The 10,708-nt window shown below is 37.8% G+C and overlaps 1 non-coding gene across 1 annotated transcript; it reads left to right on the top strand.

The window, feature by feature from the left end:
- Positions 1 to 6,229: 6,229 nt before the first annotated feature.
- On the top strand, positions 6,230 to 6,302 carry Trnav-aac. Its single transcript has one exon. It is a non-coding gene; the product is annotated as a tRNA-Val (tRNA).
- The last annotated feature ends 4,406 nt before the right edge of the window (positions 6,303 to 10,708 follow it).

Below are 10,708 nucleotides of genomic sequence, written 5' to 3'. Positions count from 1 at the left end.
TGCGTAGTATTGACCAGTGATAGTATTACCCTTTGCAAGGTAATCAATGTATATAATACCTCTTGCATCCCAAAAAACAGTAGCCATAACCTTGTTCGCCGAAAAAATTGTTTTTGCCTTCTTTGGAGTTGGTTCCCCTGGTCCAATCCACTGTTTAGACTGTTCTTTGGTTTCAGGAGTGTAGTGGTGGACCCACGTTTCGTCAACGGTTACGAATCGACGCAAAAATTCGCTTGGATTACGCTTATACAATGACAAATTTGCGGTAGAAATGTTTTTTCGAATCAATTTTTGGTCGACTGTTAGCAAACGCGGCACCCATCTTGCACAGAGCTTTTCCATATGCAAATGTTGGTGCAAAATATGTTGCACACGTTCATATGACATCTTACAGGTCTCAGCTATCTCACGCACTTTCAATCTGCGGTCTCCCAGCACTATTTGATGAATTTTTTCGATCATATCTGGAGTTGTGACCTCAACGGGGCGTCCTGAGCGAGGCCCATCAGAGGTGCTCACACGACCCTTTTTAAACTCGGAAACCCACTGCTTAACGGTTGAATATGACGGGGAGGATGTCCCCAGTGTTGAGTCCATCTCTTTTTTAATTTCCTTCGGCGTTAACCCCTTCAAATAAAAGTATTTGATGACAGCACGATTTTCCTGCTTTTCCATTTTTACGAAAACCACAGAGGCGTCTTGTTCAGCGTGCTGTCAAACCTACACTAGCAAGGAGATCGGGCTGAAACTATAGCTACAAGCTATCCAAGGATGGTACTATAGAATGTCACCTCAAGGTAGGCCTAGTGGCGTCATCTCTTGGTTAGGCCGGAAACTTATCAATCCACCCTCGTATTACCTGCTAGTTATGCGCAATTTACGAGAAGCAATCCGCGAGAAACGCCCAGATTTGTGGAAGAACAAAAATTGGCTTTTGCACAATGATAACGTCCCTGCTCACACATCGTTGCTTGTGCATGAATTTTTGGTCAAAAATAACACATTAATAATGCTGCAGCCACCGTATTTCCCAGGTCTGGCCCCCCTGTGACATTTGCTTGTTTCCGAAATTGAAGAGGCCCATAAAAGGACGACGCTGCGCTACGATTGAGGAGACAAAGACGGCATCGAAGATCACGAAAATGATTTTTTGTAAAAACTCAAAACTCGCCATAATTTTTTGATAGACCTCGTATACTACTGTTTCTGTTTTAATATGTTACTCATTGTCAGGTGAAATGTGTTTTTGAGCTCGCGTTTTCTGGCCGTTGTTTGTGGGAATACCTTCCGACTTTCGTCTGCTGCTCGGTGGCGATCCACAAGAGAACTTCTCCGTGACGATCACCACGCCATCCTTAGAATGCCTGCCGCAGCAGCTGGCGAAAAGTCAGAAAGAGATTTCCAGATATAACGGCCAGTAAATCCGAACTCAAAAATACATTTATACTTCATTTACTTTCTGTAGCCATGTGTCCCTTCCAATGTCTTGGATGCGCGCTGGCAAAATCGTAGGTAGGGAGAAAAAAGCTCATTATACTCTCGAATCTTGTTCATTAAACATACTTTTTCATACAGTACCTGCCAAAAGTTTTGCTCAATCATGAATAGTAGTGCGAGTCGAAAACAAGCGTTAAAGCCTTTCATATGTCTTCAAATATAAATAAAAATCTCGTTGATATTTTCAGTAGTAAATGGTACCAATAACGGCACATTTGAGCAATGCAATTGTAGTGGATAAAATGGTCAATTTTTCCGTGCACTACTGTACGGATTATACGCTACTCACCGGTTAAAAGTTTGGACGAGAGTTATCTCCTTCCTTTTCTGGTCTAATGCTGTTCTTTTCTACTCTGCGCCGGTCAAACTGAAGATCACATCGCTACAGAAAGTAAACGAAGTAAACGGCATCAGCTGCGAAAGCCTACACATATTTATTCTTTGTCAAGTGTTCCAGAAACACAATCAGCGCAGGTGTGTACGCTTTCCAATTACGTAGCCGCCTTTTCTTTTTCTATTTGTTTTGTTGTGGAGAGGAATTCTTAAATTTTAAAACAACGTTCTCTCGGTTCATCCAATTTTAATTGCCTGTCCGACGTTTTAATCGGAAGGAGGCCAAAATCTCGATGACTCTTAAAATCCCCGTTTTAAAGCAATGTCGCTGATGATCGTGTCAATACTGGAACCGTTTATACAGTTTAAACTGTTTTCAATCTAAATGCTAAACTTCCTTTTTACGTTGATGAAACGATCCATCATCGGGGTAACGTGCAACTCAACATCTATCTGCCAGAGGAGAACGAGGTTGTCGGCGTCGACAACGGCGTCGCTTTTACTTGCCAACCATAGCTTGCTTGCTTGCTTGTTTGTTGCGAACTATTTCGTTGTAAATTTACATGAATTTATTCGGAAATGGCGCTAGTGGGTGTGATATGCCTTTACACGTACATACATGTAACATACGTGTCGAGGTAAAGGTATGAAGACCGCTGTGGGGGCTACATCATAACGTTTGAAATTATGCACAACACATCGCTGGTATTGGACGCCTGATGCCTTATCTCGAAGCTCTCTGTCGGGAAAAGCTTTTAAAATAGATTCGCAAACATCCCGTCAAATAAACCTACATGTTATATATATATGTAGGTACCTATCTGTGCCCGATAAATTTAATTTGCTAACAGTAAATATTTGATGTTTTTAGTAATAGATCGTTTAAATGGAACGATCACTTCACGAGCAATGTTTGAACCGAATTTTTGTCAAGTGTGCACACCATGTGTATTATTTTATTGACTTGGTTTCACTGGTGCCTATCACTCTGCTTGATAACATGAACCATTGATAATCGATGCGGCTGATTTTTTCAAATTAAAGAGACAATTTATAATGTAAAACCAGCACCCGAATCTCGGGTTAGAAAATGGAGAAATTCTAATTAAAGGGTAGAGTGAAACAATATGTACCTATACTTAATATATGTCAAGAAGAGATTTAGAATTATACTTCATTTGCTTTCTCTAGCGATATGCCCCTTCCAATGTCTTGGATGCGCGCTTGCAAAATCGTTGGTAGGGAGAAAAAGGCTCATTATATTCTCGACTCCTGTTCATTAAACATACTTTTTCATACAGTACCTGTTCAATCATGAATGGTAGTGCGAGTCGAAAACAAGCGTTATAGCCTTTAATATGTCTTCAAATATAAATAAACATCTCGTTGATATTTTCAATAGTAAATGGGAGCAATAACAGTACATTTGAGCAATGCAATTGTAGTGGATAAAATGGTCAATTTTTTCGTGCAGTACTGTACGGATTATACGCTCCTCACTGGTTAAGAGTTTAGCCGAGAGTTGTCTCCTTCCTTTTCTGCCCTAGTTCTGTTCTTTTCTACTTTGCGCCGGTCAAACTGAAGGTCACATCGCTACAGAAAGTAAACGAAGTATACCTAGAGGAGTTTCTGTTACAAATGTTCGGTTTCACTTATTGCAATTCGAAAGAAGGTACATGCACCATATATTAGATTCTAGGGCAACGGTTGGCAACTCTGGTGGACCACGATAGTCCAGGTCCGGACCGCAGAAGGTCATAAATTTGATGCCAAAAATTTTTTGACTATAAATTACTGAAATAAGTTAATTTAATTTAAAAAAACAATATGTTTCCGTAGATATCAAAGTGTTTCCATGTTTTAAAGGAAGGAATATTTCTTTCTTGGGCCTTGATAAACATTTTCAAAAACATTCGGACCCCATCTAAAATTATTTGCTGATCGTTGGTCTAGGGCAACGTTTTCCAAACTGGGAGGCGAAGACTGGTCTGACATATATTTTGGTGATGTTTTATAAATATTTCTTGTTTGGTCCTGAGTGATATCTATCGTCATCATCATCATAAGCTCGTCAGTCCTAAGACTGGTTGGACACGCACCTTTAATTTTTTCTATCCTGAGTTAATCTTCGCTTTTCCTTAAAATTAGAACATCCCACGTCCTTAATTTATTGTGAACAGTAATCTAATATATGTCTACCTCTACTCCTCTGATCCTGTTTCTGATTTTAATATGTCTTTATGTCTATATGTTCGGAAAATTCAAACATCGAAAAAGTTCACTGTGACACTGTCCATATGACCTAAATGTAGAGGAATGCTTTGAGAAAAATTGTATAATAAAGAAACGTCGGGAACCTTTAGCTAAATGGTTCGCGGAATATTTTATTTTACATTTTAGGATTGCTTCAAGAGTTAGGAATAAATGGAGCTCTTATCATTGTTTTGAAAATAAAAGCTGCTTCCAATTTTAATTTTTGATCACTTATCAGATTGTAACAACAAAAGTTTTATATTCGAATTGAGAAGTGAATGTTATAGAATACGGGGAATATAAAATAGAATATAGAATACCTGGTGAGTACTATTAGAAACACTTATGAAAATATTTCAAATTTTACTGTAATACCCTGAAGAAATTATCACCATAAAGGATCCCGCAGAATCCTTATAGAAAATTGGCTTTAAGTCAAATTGACTGTAAATGGAGCATGATGTTCTTTCTATCTTTCTGATCTAAAAGTTTTTATGATGGACACGAGATCAAAAAATAAACAGTTTCTGAGCTACGAATCAAAAGAACGCATGATTTTCGGCTACCTAATGCCTAATATCTAATATAACTGGTAGGATATAGGATATCAGTGAATTATCTCTACAGGTACTCTCGATACATATGTTATTAGTTGTAATGAGGAACATTTAGTCATGATTATAATAACTATCTCTAAATCATTTCAATTTGTATTCATTTTGAATCATAACTGAATAATAGTAGTGTAGGTCCATGGGGAAAGAGTTTTGTTAAGAGCCGTTTCCATTCGATCACATCAATTTTGTTCGGCTCTCGTTTTGGGTTATCGTTAATTCATAAACATGTAGCCATCATCGACCGGTGCTTATCAGACTCTATCGAAAACTTCAAAGGGCAAACAATTCGTTTCGTTCCAACAAAGTTTGTTATTCGTTTGCTGAAAGTTGCCAGTTCTAATTTCTTTATTAAGCTCCATGCCTGTACCAGCAGATATACCTACTAGTAAAGTGCGACACTACATCGTCATTTCAGAAGAAGAGAGAGAGACAGAGAGCTGTGAGCCGTGATGGTGGAGATGGTGGTGGCGCATCAGCAATAGAGAAGCATCAGCATCAGCATTAGCACCAGCAGCAGCAGCAGTAGCAGTTGATGGAATCTAATTTCCCCAGAGGACCGAGCCATGTTGTTTCTGTATCCTAAGAATAATTCAATTTGCTCCGAAACCACGTCCTTTTGACAAACCACCGAAACCGACTAATTGCTATCCACATTGTGGAAATATACACTTTGAGAGACTATTGTTAATCCAAGTCCAAGTTTGCAGAAGCGAAATGAAGAGAAAGCGAAGGCTTTGTGAAAGGCAGTCAACCTCTCAGTCTCCTTTGAATGCAAAACGGTCTTTATCATAAGACTACTGCTTGCTTGCCGTTTGGCATCACCTTTACCTACTGTACCGACCATTTCAACGAAAACAACGTAATAATTTAATGTCTTACTACTTAGCCAGAAATAAAACACGAGAGCTCTCAAACAAATAAGAGATAGCTAATTGCCAAGGGGACGAAATGTTTCAAGCATTCGTTCTTTCTCATTGTCAAGATTAAATCCGATGTGGCATACTTATGTAAGGAAGCCTTTCTTTTATCGTATTTTCAAGTGCATCACCTCTAGGATAAAAAAATATAATTGACGAACTGCTTTTGTTATAACTCTAACATGTTAGGTACTATATTAGAATTATAATACGCAAACATCAAAACTTATTGATCATGCGATTTCTAGTTTTTGTTACTCTGAAAGTAATTACAACAGTGGTAGTCGGTGATCAAATACAAATAAACGTGAAAAAATGCTGTCTGTGAAGATTAAAAAAACACGGAAATGTATGAGTATACAATTGAGTTCTAGATATGCTGAAATAAGAAACTTCGTAATGTCTGGCGATTAAACCATATAATCTGCCTTTTACAAGATTTTTCATTGTCATTTAACTTTTTTTTTTAGATTTTCTAATCAGTTAATTCAGCATCATTTTAGTTTGTCAGGCTTATATGAGCTAACATTTACAAAATATTATTATCCAGCTTATGCAAATTGTCCGCCATTTTATTTTCGTTCTATTAATATCCACTCGCAAACTCAAGTGGTTTCCGTGGTGTAGTGGTTATCACATCCGCCTAACACGCGGAAGGTCCCCGGTTCGATCCCGGGCGGAAACACTTTCTTTTTTTTTTAATTTGATTAAACATTTACATAAAATAATGAGTTGGTATCTAAGTATTATAAAATACAGTGAATTTCATTTATTACGACCTTGTTATAACGATCATTTTGCTATAGCGACGTCGTTTGAATTTAAACCATACTTTAGTGTAAAATTCATATGGCTATAGCGAATTCGGATATAACGCCGAGTTCGAGTGTAGCGACCGTTTTTTAATGAATCATTTGTAAAAAATCCCTAGTAATCCCATGCAGATGTAGCGATTAGAGAGAAAATGAACTATAGATACTAGAACACCTTATGAGAGATGAAATGATAACTAGAGACATATTAAAAGCGGAATGTAAAATGAGGTGGAAGAAGACCTAGATTAGATAACCACAAATAACTGATACGGTCCTGTTTCGGGTCTAGAAGCCGTCGTCGGTTGGAGTTGGTTCTAACGTTTCGCTAGCACGAGTAGCGAACTTCTTTAGAGGTCCTTCCAACTGACAACGGCCTTTACACTCGAATCAGGATAACATTAGTGCACCTACAGTCCGCGAAAGCCTTTAGCAATTTGTTAATCGTTAATAGTTAAGGATGTGGAATATTTGAGGTTATAGGATTTGTAAAGATACTCAACCTAAGAAGGACTACATGTGCGTGTCCGACCATCAGTCTTTGGACTAAGGATTTTGTGAAGATGAGTTCTCATTATCAAATACCCACTGATCAAACCGAAGGTACTGTCGAAATTAAGAAATAACCACCGATAAGCAGTAACTCACAATTCGTAGGGTTGAATAGCATTTAAACAATTTATTAAGGGTCGGTAATAAATAGTGGAATAAAGCTTATAAGCGGAAATCGCTACGACACCTTTTAAAATGGCTCAAGTATGTAGTTAGAATCCAGATAAAGTCAGTCTTTAGCGAAACATATTGTATACGTAGATAGGTAGTAAGTTAATAAAAAGTTTGTGGAATCCTATTGGTTTCCGTGAAATCACGAGCAGTATTCTCTCAAAATGTTGATTTTAAGGTAGCGAATGAAACTTGATATAAACGCTATATCATCATCATAAGATCATCAGTCCTAAGACTGGTTGGACACGCACCTCCACTCTTTCCTATCCTGAGCTAATCTTCGCATTTCCTTAAAACTAGAACAACCCATATCCTTCACTATTTGCAAACAGTAATCTATTCTAGGCCTACCTCTACCCCTCCTAACTTTCGTTTCTGCCTCTAACATGTGTATGACTAGACCTTCATGTCTGAGAAAGTGTCCTACTAACCTATCTCGCCTATTTCTTATTAGAGTCATCTGTTCTCTTACTCTTTCTAACCTTTTCTATCCACGGTATCCTCATCATTCGCCTGTAACACCACATTTCGAACGCTTATGACCTTTTCTTTTCCGCCGCGCCCACTGTCCATGTTTCGCACTCGTACAGCCCCGTGTTCTAAACATACACCTTTAACAACCCTTTTCGAATTTCTAAATTAACCGTTCGCAAGCATAGATAGATAGATAGATAGATAGATGGATTTCTATTGAAGGCGACTTGACCCTGCGCTATCCTCTGCTTTATATCACTACTATTCCTTCCGTATTGACTTATCTGACTTCCTAGATACCTAAAATCGGTCACTTTATATTCACTCTTTCCCTACTTTCCCTTTCCTCAATTTTCCTTCTATCATCCTATGAAATTCCTGTAACCAGCATACAAATGAAGAGCATCAATAATAAAATTAATAAAACGGATGCGGTCGAAGGCCTTCGCCGAACCTGACCATTGGGACCAAATCGGCCTACTATTGTTTGCAAAAGAACATTCAAGAGATATTTGACTACCTTGTATGCAATTGAAATTATAGAAATGTCCAATATAATAAAATAAAACAGGTTGAATAACGATTAATCTACCTCTAACGACAAAAAAAAATATTAAAATTAAACTCAAACACCTGAAGTTATAGTTTTATAAAGCAGTTTTTAAACTGTAGTAAATTGTATTAATAAAACTACGAGAATGAGGAACAGTGGTTGAGTAATTAGCACCAGATACATAATTAGCACATTACATATGTGGTATGCACAGAACACATGGAGATTTAGTCGTAATTTCGCTATTAATTTTTTTCCGGTTTACATTACAGTTTCGGTTTACATTTGTACGTTTATGATTTACTGAGATGAAGCGTTATAAGTTCAAAATTCTGTTTCACGTTTAGTAGTTTCGGTTAAAATGATGACCAAGAACATACTAGTATTCTATTTATATTTTTTAGTAATCTGCGAAAGTATCCAGAGAGAAGGTAATACTATTATTTATAGTAGAACAAGTCATTTGTTTATAGTGCGTTAAAATTGTTCAATTTCCTGCATTAAAATACAATAACTCGCATAAGTCCTGAAAAACGATAATTCTAGTTTTGCTCTGACAAATGTCATTAAAAAGTAGAGCAAATATCAGTATGAATGTACGTCTGCATGTGCAGCAGCAGTTATTCATGCTCAGGGTGAATAATGACAGAGTGTTTTTAGAAGCGATACTATCTCCATTTATAATACGTACTGATATCAGCATGTACGTAACATGTATCTCTTTAATCTGCGCTTGTATTATGAGTGACACCGGTTGAGTTATGACGGCCATAAATTATTTGCTCGAGGTGATTTGATTTGACGTTTCTGTCTCCGGACTGAAACGCGCTTCATTACTCAAAATCAGTTTACGGATCGAATATGTTTTTGCTATGTAATATCACATTTTGTCATTAAATGGTCTAATTAATAGTAACTTAAACTTAGCTCTGCGTAGAATTAATATAGCAATAGAATGTTTTACTATACCTCATCATCATCATAGGGTCGTCAGTCCTAAAGACTGGTTCGACATGCACCTCCACTCTTTCCTATCCTGAGCTAATCTTCACATTTCCCTAAAATTAGAACGTCTCATATCCTTAATTAATTGTTAACAGACATCTAATCTAGGTCTACCTCTACTCCATTTTACTCCTGTTTCTACCTCTAATATGTCTCTGACTAGACCTTCATGTCTGAGAAGGTGTCCTACCAACCTATCTCGCCTATTGACTTCCATAGGGTCATTAGCCGGTAACACCACCATTAGAATGCTTCTAACCTTTTTTTCTCCGCCGCGCCAACCGTCTTTCGTTTCGCACCCGTACAAAGCCGCGCTCCAAACATACACCTTTAACAGTCTTTTTCGAACTTCTAAGTTAACCGTTTGCGAGCATAGAAGTAACTTGTTTTTATTGAAGGCGACTCCACCCTGAGCTATCCTCTGCTTTATATTCCTACTGTTCCTTTCGTCCTGACTTATCTGACTTTATAGATACTTAACACACAGAAAACAGTAAAACGATTGCAATTTAAAGTGTCATTGACTACAAAACAGCCCAGTAACCCAATCTTACTTAACAGCAAACAAAAATTAGTGATATAGGTATGTATATATTGCATTTGTTACCGAGCGGCTTAGAGGTAAATCATTGCTTAGCATTCGGGAGGATGCCGGTTTGATTCCAGGTCCGTCTGCTTTGGTCCAAGTTTTTCTGTGGTTTCCTTGGATCACTTAGGCAAATGCTGAGGCAGTAATATTCCGTAGATAATCTTTCATTCTCTTCTGTCTTCATTGCGTCCGTCTCATCTTTCTAACCTGAACCACCACCCACTCATTCCCACAATTTCTGAAAGTAGGCTGAAGAGGGCCTTCCGCCCTACCTTCCGGCATAGTCCGGAGGGACTGCTGGTGGGAATGAAACACCCAAAAGTTTTTTTTTTGCATTTTTTTCATTAATAATGAAGTTCATTTTTCCAAAAATTTTTAATGAGGTAGCAATAATTTTTCTTTATGGGGGCCAAATGTGCATTCCTGATCGTGCACAAATGTGACAAGGCGTTATATGCCCCTTCCTTGCCCTAGGGGCCCACAGATGTAGTGTGGCTACCTACTTAGGGACCCCTTTACCTGCACCCTCCCCTCAAAATTCTAATCGGGTAGTTATGCAAACCAATCGTAAATACAAATCCATTATAAACTGTCTTTAAAATAGATACCTCCTGATATTTTACGTTCGTTTTTATGGCTATTTGTAAAAGTCAAGCAGTCGTTAACAGCATCAACAGAGCTACGGGTTTGGAATAGAGAGCGTTTGCAATGTAAGATTGGGACTAGTTTTTCTTATAGATTTCGAAATGCAGCAGCTGAATGGCTGTAGAAAATACACAAACTCGCATATTACTAAACCCAACCGGGACTTCTTGCCTTCTTGCGCTTGTACTGTATGATGCAAGTGTCCTGTTCGTTTTCCAACATAAATATTTTGAATGCAGAAAGCACAAATATTTCTTACTCCTATGTATGTATATAGTCTCTAAAGT

The sequence above is a fragment of the Agrilus planipennis genome, unplaced genomic scaffold (assembly GCF_000699045.2).
Source record: "Agrilus planipennis isolate EAB-ADULT unplaced genomic scaffold, Apla_2.0 scaffold261, whole genome shotgun sequence".
NCBI classification, from domain to species: domain Eukaryota; kingdom Metazoa; phylum Arthropoda; class Insecta; order Coleoptera; family Buprestidae; genus Agrilus; species Agrilus planipennis.
This window is presented reverse-complemented; position numbering and strand designations above follow the sequence as displayed.